An 11422-nucleotide genomic window follows, 5' to 3' on the forward strand; every position below is an offset into this window, starting at 1 on the left:
AGCGAAGACAGACTATGCACCCACTGCACACAAGATGAGGTGGAAACCGAGCTCCACTTCTTAACAACCTGCCCACTATACCAAGACATCAGAGAAATATACTTCCCTCAAATTGCAAACACCCAAAGAGACTTTGAAAACATGGACAATAACTCAAAACTCCCATACCTACTGGGAGAAATACAAGAATGTGCAAACACAGCAGCAAGATTTGTGACCTGCTGTGACAAGAAAAGGACATCCAGCGGAATGCAACCACCATAAAGACTGTACACGAAATTCCGTCTGTAATGTACTGATTTCTTTTGTTTTCTCTGTTTGATTGCTTTGTTTTGTTTGGCTTTGGCAATGTAAACGTATGTTTCCCATGTCAATAAAGCCCATTTGATTTGAATTGAATTGAATTGAATTGAATTGAATTGAATTGAATTGAATTGAGAGAGAGAGAGAGAGAGAGAGAGAGAGAGAGAGAGAGAGAGAGAGAGAGAGAGAGAGAGAGAGAGAGAGAGAGAGAGAGAGAGAGAGAGAGAGAGAGAGAGAGAGAGAGAGAGAGAGAGAGAGAGAGAGAGAGAGAGAGAGAGAGAGAGAGAGAGAGAGAGAGAGAGAGAGAGAGAGAGAGAGAGAGGGAGAGGGAGAGGGAGAGAGAGTGGTACGTACTGCAGCGCTGGCATCTTCCCCTGTCTGGTCAGGTGTTAAAATGAAGCAAGGTGTGGCAGGGACGCGGCAAGTAGGGGTGCGGCGGGGGCTGCAGCACCCCCTGCTGGCGGGGAGTGTAACTGCAACTGCAAGGTTGTTTTGGCTTTTATTCCATTGTAACCGAGGCTACTCAATGTCACAGAGCGGAGCGGCACTGCAGATTTACCCTACTCTTGGAATTCATTGCCAGATCCTCATAGGGGCGCTGTCTCGATAATGCAGTGTTATTAACAGTGTGTAGCCGACGCATGAACCGGTTGGGATTCGAATAGACGCAGCCTGGGAGCGTCAACGCTTAACTGGAAATCCGTTGGTAAAAAAATAGACGCAGCCTGGAATAGTTTTGGGACGCTGAATTCGCAGTAAAGGAATATATCTGCGGTTTCCCTGGCGTGAACAAGCCAGCAGAACTATCCGAGCCCCCGGGAGGGTGGTCGAAGACCTTTTGCATGTCGGCGATCATGTATGCAGGGAACGAATTGCAGAGGGAGGGCGCAACAGGTGGGGTAAGCTGGGCTGTGATGTGTGCATCAAAACGGTTACATTGTTTGTCTCGCACGCTCCGCAGAGCTGAGCGTGAGAGCGTGGAGTTGGGCCGTGGTCTCCTCTAGTGAACGAGAGTGTTGGTTTACCAGAGTGGTAAACCTATGACGTTATTATTTTATCACTTATCTCAGCACCCCCTCATAACACGTTTCAGACCCTGTTGAACGCTCTGACTCAATAGTATCCATCTGCAGAACGTCAGCCCCAGCACTCTCAGGCCCCACCCACGCTGAATGTGATTTGACCAAAGCAGAGTATACACCAGCGTTTCCGTTAGCCGGTAATTACCGGTATTTGACCGGCAAAATCTGTTGAAGTCCGACATATTTAATCTCTCCGGTCTTAATGTCCGGTGAAAATAATTCCCTGAGTCTAAGCACAATTTGATTATTTGAATTGTATTAAAATAGGCTAAAATTAAATAGCCTATGCGATGAACGAAACGATCATTACATTTGTTTCCTCGTTGCTTCTAATAATGACAACGACGTTGTCAGCGAGAGCTTAGTGCTGGGTGTGCGAACTTTTGTGAAGCTGCAGAGCCGGAGCAGCATCAGCACAATGCAGTATTCCAGCAGTACTCCAATTCAGCCATTTTCAATTCAATGTTGGGTGGGGGGCGCTGCTGTGCGGTCCCCAGAAAAGAGCCAATAACAGCTGAATCAGCTGCTCTGCAGCGCCATACTCTTTGCAAATAAGTCGTTGCGAGGTGGAGAGAGTCGTCACGCAAACCAACGATAATGTTGCCGTCTCTCTCTGCCAAATTTCTCAGTTCTTCGCTTGATATAATTAATACAAATGTCCAATATAACGGAATTCGTTAGCTCATAAAAATGTGATTATAACAGACTGTTGTTTATTAATGTCGGGCGACTGCCCACAGACACCTATTTGATTTAAAGTCGGCAGCAGCACGAGTCTCTGGACTTATTTTATTTGGAATATAATGACTTTATACGCAAAAGTAGCCTAGTTTTAAGTAAAAATATTATAAATCTACATGCCTTGATGATGTCATTCTTTTGTTTTGTTGTCATTCTTTTGCCTATCAATTGTTTGCTCAATAAACTCTGACCGGAATTTCTGTCATTTGACCGGTAGATTGAAATCTACCGGACACTGAGGCCGGCAACAATTTTTTCTAACGGAAACCCTGGTATACACACAGACAGTGGAGCTGTTTGCAGATAGCGAGCATTTTGACGTGTTGCGTGGTGGCGATGTCTCGCAGACAATACAACTACAAGTATAATTATATAATATATATATTTTATAAAAAAAAATTAAAAAATTATTATATATAAAAAAAAAATTAATCAAAAACTATCTATATCTCAGCACCCCCACTTCCCGCGGACTTCCCGCGTCCCTGAGGTGTGGCCTCCCTGACTCAGACCCCGTGAGTTCAAGTCTGGCTCGTCTCTTCCCCACCTCTCTATATCAGTCTGTACTGTATACTAGGGGGGAGCACCAATACTGATACCAGGCTAAAACAGGGTACCGTATGAGAGAATTTCCTCAATGCTAAATACGGATTCCAAAAATCTGAGCTATCCCTAAGCTATGTAGGCCTATACATGTGATTCAACGTTATTACCACGTTCTCTTTCAAGCTAATTTGGTAACAGAGGTTAAAGGACCACTTTGCCAATTTAAAACCTTATCTCTACCTATCCAGGCAGGGGAACTATGTGAGAATGATATTCATCGACTACAGCTCAGCATTCAATACCATAGTCCCCTCCAAACTCATAGCCAAGCTCAGGGACCTGGGCTTGAACTATGACCTCTGCCAGTGGGTCTTGGACTTCCTGACGGGCAGACCCCAGGTGGTGAGAGCAGGCAACTGCACCTCCTCATCCATCACTCTCAACATAGGGGCCCCCCGGGGCTGTGTTCTGAGTCCCCTCCTCTACTCCCTGTACACACATGACTGTGTGGCACAGCGGAACAACAACACAATCATCAAATTTGCTGACGACACAGTAGTGGTGGGCCTGATCTCTGCAAACGACGAGAGGGCCTACCTGGAAGAGGTAAAGGTTCTAGCGGGATGGTGTCAAGAAAACAGCCTCTCCCTGAACGTCAGCAAAACAAAAGAGATGATTGTGGACTTTAGGAGGTCGGGGGTCAGGGACTACAGCCCCCTCAGCATCGACGGGGCACCGGTTGAGAGAGTGAACAGTTTTAAGTACCTCGGAGTCCACATATCCAAGGACTTGACATGGACCACACACATTGACAGTGTTATCAAGAAGGCACGACAACGCCTCTACTTCCTTTGGCGCCTAAGGAAGTTAAAAGTGAGTCAGAAGATCCTCAAGAACTTCTACTCATGCACAATAGAGAGCATCCTGGTTCACCTCCTGGTTTGGGAATAGCACTGCACAAGACCGTAGCAGACTACAGAGAGTGGCCCGTTCAGCCGAACGCACAATTGGAGGGGGGCTTCCCACTCTCCAGGACATTTACCACAAGCGGTGCATGGGTAAGGCTAAGAGAATAATCAAAGACCCCACCCCAGCCACCCAAACAACTGCCTCTTTGAACTGCTGCGGTCAGGCAAGCGATACCGGAGTCTCATGGCAAGCACAGAGAGACTCAGGAGCTGCTATCCCAAGGCCATCAGGATGCTCAATGAACAATGAACAATAACAGACCATCAAATACACCCACAACACACGCCCACACTCACTTTAAATAAACAACACACTGTAGCACCCACTTTACCCACTAACACACTTTATATTTATTGGCATAAATCTCATGCACCTCATTGCACCTCACCACCACAAGGTGGCACCACAAGCTAAGCTATACCTCACCATTTCTACACTGTACTGTATCTGCATTGTATAGACTGTACATATACTGTATATATGTATATTGAAAAATTTTGTTTTGTTTACACTTGTTTACGTACGGACTTTCTATTTTATACTTATATTATACTATTGTATACTATCTTGTTATTTTATCTAGCACACTCTCAGGAGCAAAACAGAAAGAAGCATTTCATGCAAAAGTATTCTGTATTTCTGTATGACAGCTAATAAAGAAACTTGAAAACTATCCAAATTAGGGGTAGAGTGTGAAAAGACACCTGCAGTTGTTCTCGCGATGTTCTCTTTGGGGCGCAGTTGCAAAATCTGTTGTTCTTCCGACACCAGGCACGTTATTTGAAGAACTACAGCTTGGATTTCTAGTAGCCCATCAAAAATAAAAGTAGTTATCTTCGCCTGTATTGTAAACTAGCTTGGTTTACAACAAAATATGAGTGCAGAGGATTTTATGGGCGAGGATACATTTTACAGTGTTTTGGCTGACTTGGATTCAGCCCCAGCCTCAGAACTTCAGCTTAGGCATTTTTTGTTGGATGCTGTCCCTGAACAATAGTTAAACTCATTGGGATAAAATATATATTGGCACTAAGCCTCCCCTTGCTTCAGTTCATCTTTAAGTGTATTTAGTTTACATTTACATAATTTACATTTAGTCATTTAGCTGACGCTTTTATCCAAAGAGACTTACAAGTTCTGTATAACAAGTCAGCAGGAAGGGTACAACTCTTTCAGCTGAGTAACAATGGGTCTCATTCCCGAACGGATTTACGACCAAACATTTCCTCTTAGGCAGATTTCTGCCCATTTAAGACATATTAGGGCTGGTAGCGCGAGTCCCCAAATTTTCCTAAGATAAGATTTGAGTGTGGCTGAGAGCAGATTTAAGAGTGCTGAGGAGCACACTTATGATTGATTGACTAATTGAAAATTGTATTAACTTGACAGACTGTGTTCTCATAGTGATTCCTTCATGTCAAGGCTACAGGCCTTTTTGGAATTAATTACTTAATCATAATTAAAATAAATATGACAATATTTGTACGATAAGAAATTACGCATTTGATGTCGGAAAAATAAATAATATGGATTCATCTGATCACAGGGCAGCTGGATTAACCATATCTGAACCAGCTATTTTGGACAAATGTATAATTACTTTAATTACTCAGATATTCAAACACAATTATGCAATTATTGTGAAATTATTGAAAATAATAATTATTGAATGCCTTCTGTGGAATTTGTATTTCTTATTTGTTACATATCTGTTTTAATGGTATACAATGGGACAGACCTTTGTTTGATATAAACCTGCATTCCTTCGAATATATCATTAATCAATTAAACTTATATTGAAATACACTATATAGCCTATACACCAACACTGAAATGACAGTGGATAAATAAATAAATAAAAACTAAAGCTAATCGGTGGAAATAGACTGCATTAATATTCCATAACAAGTCTTGTGTGCGCCAGTATGGCCTACGTGTCTGATGAGTGAACGGTATAGGCTTGATATATTCTGGTTACTTGTTTCATTGGGATTTGGTGGATGCTGTATATGTGTGCTCTACCCTACATGTATGTATGCGGACTGTGCCTGTGCTGTGCGTGGGGCAGAGCATGTGTGTGGTGTCTACTAGATCCTAATGAAACAAGTCATTAATGGAATAGTGAGCCTATACTGTGTTCATTCATTACGCCGTAGGCTATATATATATATATATATATATATATATATATATATATATATATATATATATATATATATATATATATATATATATATATATATATATATATATATAATATAATATATATTATGTAAACAAGACAAACGTCTTTCTCTGGTCTGCATCCCCTTAATGACTGCCCAAGTTTAATTCCTTATTAGTCCCTTGAATGCCCAAGGCCACTTCAATGTTAACGTTAATATCGCCTAATCTATGTTTTATCTATGTGTCTAATCTGCCCGTCGCATTATCAATGACCTATTTCCAGTCAACATTGTCGAAGCAGATTGTTTTTTTATCGGTTCATTTCCGTTTCATATAGCATTTAGAAACCCCCTCGTTTTCACGGAGAAAAAAGAGGTTTCCATGATAATCGCCTTTTACTGGAATATTCTAGAACGCTGTCATTGTTCGGCCTATTTATGAATCGTTTTCAAATAAACGCTAGATTATTGATAGTATATGTGTACACATGCACGCTCGTGGCGCGCGCTGAAAATCGCTTCTCCTATTTCCTGACGCCGCGCATAGTCAAACAGCCATATCACATAATCACATAAAAGCTTATTATATCCGTGAAAACGGGTCTGATTATCCTTAGACTTGTAACATAGATTCCTTACCTGAGATCAGATGGTATCCAAATGGATTATTCCAATTCCTGATCGCCATTCGGAAAAAATCGATCTTTTTATTGATTCACTGTGTATACTGTATAACACATATTCCCCGCTGCTCCGAGAGTCCAGCATGAAGCTGGTAGATGCCGGCTGCGTGTAAAATGTGGAGTGCGGGTTTTTTTTTCTCATTCATTTTCATTGAGTTCAATCCAAAAGGGTGAATTACCACCTGGGAGACGATAGGGGGCGCTTATTTCACATCCGAGCGCCTGAGGTAGCTGAATTTCCAACGGTAGACACGGTTGATATGATTTCAGTTCGCAAAAAAAAAAAAGAGAGAAAATCCGAGAATTCTCGTGAGTGGGCATTCAACCCGCGGGGGGTAAACCCGAGAGATCTCGGGCGTGGCATGCAAAGTGTTAACAATTGTGTGTATTGAGCCGTACTGTATTGTACCCATTCTGCAATCTGTTAAATAACGTTTTCATTCATTCATTCATATACAGTACTGCACACACGTGTGTGTGTGCGCGCGCTGTGGCAGGTGTACCACGAGCTGTACTATATATGATGCCAATACATTAATCTAATCTAATTTTGATGCGTCGCAAGACTCGCAAGGCACTTCTGCAATTCCATTTTCACGCGGCTGCGTCATTAGTTGCCTTATAAGGAGCTCTGGAGGAGTTGTTTTGTATGCAAATGACCTAGACGGGAACGCACGTTCGTGTTTAAGACATGGTGTCATTCCCCAAGCAGATGTCACAGGTGCGACCGTTTGAGCCACTTAACACATATTACCAGTACCAGCCTCGTCCAAAAATAAGCGCAAATCCCTGAGCGCTATAAAGAGGCATCATGCCAGCGTCACTGCAGCGTCACAGTGAAATAATATTTCGAAGGAGAAAATCACTCTGGATGAAATCAAGGATGATATTGAGCCAGCCACCCAGACATCCCATGCAATCGTATTTATTATTTAAATATTGTTATTTAACGGTGTCGGCTTTCCCAATGTTTTCTGCGTTATTGATTGATTGATTTTGCATCATGATGCAACTTTTATTTGCTACTTGTTTTATTATGTATTCATTATATAAAGCACTGCAATCCATGTATGAAAGGTGCTATATAAATACGTTTATTATTATTATCATTATTGACTGCACTCACGTTCCAATTGTACCACCGCACACTTATGCTCCAGAATAAACTTTTAATTTATAATGTGTCGTCGGGTCCATGAGGATTAGATGCTGGAAGCAGGCCAATGAAACGTTTATTCTGGAGTATAATGCAGGTTCTATTATCCTAACTAAACATTACAACTTGCTCACTCAAAATATTCATCAATTATAAAAATATCTTCACTGGCACAGTGCCTAAATTGTCAAGAGGAGTGTGTTGTTGCGGGAAAAGTTACAGTATAGTACAGTAGTATTATGCAATAAGGACGCTCCCTTACATTTCGTCATGTACAGCAAGAATCTATGGACGGATTTTGTTGATTGAGGTTTTGTTGGAACACCAGAAAATATAAACGGTATATGATTTGTTTGAGAAATATGCAGCCCCAGGCGAAGTGGATTTGCTCCAAGTCTGGCAGTGAACGCTATTATAAATAAGGCTAAGCCCTAATTTCCCACTTTGAAAGTTGTGTCTGTTTGTTATTTTAAATTTGTTTCCCCTATAAGCGACCTTGGGTTTTATGAAAGGTGCTATATATATAATAATAATAATAATAATAATAACTTCGTTTTATATATATATATATATATATATATATATATATATAAAACGAAGTTATTATTATTATTATTATTAAATATTAAATATTAAATGAAAAATAACTCCTCTCCTTCACTCCTTTGGGTGCTGGGTTAGGTTATAATCACAATAAAGAGGTGGTGTAATATAAAATGAAATATGAACTAAGTTAAGCACAATAGAATATAATATAATTATGAAATCAAATATAGGCCAGGGCCCTCATTCATCAACCCGACTTACGCACAGATTTGTGCTTAACCTGTGCGTACGACCATTTCTAAGCAAAGAGTGGGATTCATCAATTTCAACTTGAACTTGACTCCGTGCTTATGTGTACGCACAGCTCGGAGCACACTTAGCTGACGCCCAGTGGTAGAACATCGTTACTACGGCATAAGCGCTCCTCAGTTCTGCATTAGTTTCAAGGCGGAAATAAGCTTCCGTGCATTAGTGTTCGACTTCTGTATGACCCGTAATTCATTATAGTTCATTATAAAATAGCGACAGTAGTGTAATTATAACGGGCTCACACGCGAACAAGAGGTTGGCCTGCTTGTTTGGCACAGGGGGGCAGACGCAAAACACCAACCTCCAAACGCGATTAAATATTGTTTCAAATAAAAAGCGAATTATTTTGTGTTTCATGTTTCCAAATAAGATTGGTCACGAAATGCTTTCTACTTCAATTTGTTGGTTAGAATAGATGACCTCCGTTGAAACTTCACTGAGACTAACAGTCTATTTGTGAGCTCCCGCTCAGATGTGATAATAATAACAATAATAATAATAGCTTCATTTTATATAGCGCCTTTCAAGAGACCCAAGGTCGCTTTACATAGATAGGGGGGGGGAATAACAAAGTAACAGACATAGTGGACAGACACACAACATATAAATATGATGATGGAATTCATTCAAGATCCTCTCCACCCTCGGGTCTTTGCCACCGGCACGGTCCATCGTGATATTGGAGATGGATCGAGCAATAGACTGTTACTGTAGCTGTCAAAGCTCCATCACAAATGCAGTTATGTGAATAGAAAGGGATTCCACTAAGTCAATGTTGCCATGCGCATTTGCCTGATACATGTTGTTGCTGCATGCCGGGAGGAAGGCGATGCTGAATGTTTTCAATTCATTAAATAAAACGGATACTTTTTGCAAGGGTTTACTGACTGTCATACAAATAATCAACCAACTACATACTGTAACTTTTCAGTGCACGTTCTTATTTACATTGTGACAACAGCCTTGTGAGTTCCCGCAGTGACCCGCACACAGACATGATGGAATTCAAGTTCAAGTTTGTATTGATCACATATAGGCAGGCTACACATGGCGTATCGCTACATCATTGGCAGTGAGATTCATTGTTCTTGTATATGCTCTCGTATTATTGTTTATATAGGCTACCCAATACTGACATCAAAATAGATTGTATGACTCTAGAAATCATATGCAGCAGGTAGAAAATTGACGGAAAATCCGTCGCGATTTGGAATAAAATTGAGGAGAACTTTAATCCCTGGGTATTAATCAAACAAAACAGGAAAAGGCAGTTATATTCCAGCACGGTCTTTATTAGTGTTTGCGCTGCCCAGGCAGCAATGGTTAATAGATATCATATCCGACATCTACGTGTACACGTCTGTCAGCCTGTCACATAACACGCTTCCCTCGGCTTAGTCCATTTTTCCACATTTCATGGGGGTATTCTATTACCGTATATGGTTAATCGGGGCGGTTCTGGTATGCAAATACTTAAAACAGTGCACGAGCTCAAACGTAGGATCAAAGTCATATTCATCATGACAGGTGTGCGTAGAACCTGCGTACGCACGTGTGGTGAATCCCGTTTTTTCTGTGCGTGCACTGATTCTACATTCTGTGCTTACGTGTGGAAATAGAACATTTTCTACGCCACGTTGATGAATGAGGGCCCAGGGCTTTACAACTTAATAGAGATTGAATACAATTAAATGGGATATAAACTAAATGAAATATAGCACAATAGAATATAGTACAATTATAAGTGACAAATGTAATTGGAATAGGATAGTGATGCACGATATATGGCTGTTTTTTTACACATCGGTATCGGTCCGATATCAAAATAGGGCAGATATTAAAAAAATAAATAAAGTAAAAAAATAAAAAAAATAAAAAAATTATAATTACTTTTTGTACATGTTTTGGCCTTAAATAGTTTCAAAATATCAGTCATTTCTGGAAAATAAGTTACAAAAGTAAAAAATAAATGCGTTTGGAAAATAGCTCTTTATTTGATTATCATAAAAAAGTGTTTTCTATACAGAGATATCGACATCGGTAAATATCGGTATCGGCCAGAACAGAAATATTAATATCGGTTATCGGTATCGGCCACAATTTTCACATCGGTGCATCACTAGAATAGGACATTACAAACATACTGTATGCAATGACGAAAGATATGGACAAAAACCCAGGACACAATGTGTCACGAAAATACAAATTAAAGAAGCTCTATACATTATGAAGTGAATGAAATACAATACGAAATGAACGGAATACTATGCATAACGTATTTTGCTCCTGGAGCAGATCAGGAGCAAACTCCACACATAATGGAGCTGGTATCTCATCCGCGCATATTAGTGGATAGCTCGCAAAGACGGAGCAGATAAACCGTGCAGTTAAGGGTGCGATTTCCACGGTGCAATCCATTCTTAGTGGATCCCATCCTCAGTTTTCAAAAAAATTGGTAAAAGGACATTTATTTTTAGGGCTCCTTCTGATCAATTTATCTACAGTATATATTTATTTATTTAATATTATATGTATATGCACAGTGTGTGTATGTGTGTATTGCTTCAATGGACTACATTTACCATCAACACTGACTGGACATCCAGATATAAAGTGGCAGAATTCCCCTTTAATTATTACAGCTATAAGGCCCTTGGATGGATAGGCCACACTTTGAGGAAACCGGCTACCAGTACTACACGCCAGGCCCTGACTTGGAATCCCCAAGGGAAGCGGAAGAGAGGGCGGCCTAAGAACACCTGGAGGCGGGACACTGAGGCGGAGCTCAAGAGACAAGGAACTACCTGGGGGGAGGCAGAAAGGACAGCCCAAAGCCGTGTTGGATGGAGAAAAGTCGTAGATGGCCTATGCTCCATTGGGAGCGATGGGCCTAAGTAAGTAAGTAAGTAAGTATAAGGCCCT

This window comes from Notolepis coatsorum (genome assembly GCF_963971535.1).
Source record: "Notolepis coatsorum genome assembly, chromosome: 14".
Taxonomy (NCBI): domain Eukaryota; kingdom Metazoa; phylum Chordata; class Actinopteri; order Aulopiformes; family Paralepididae; genus Notolepis; species Notolepis coatsorum.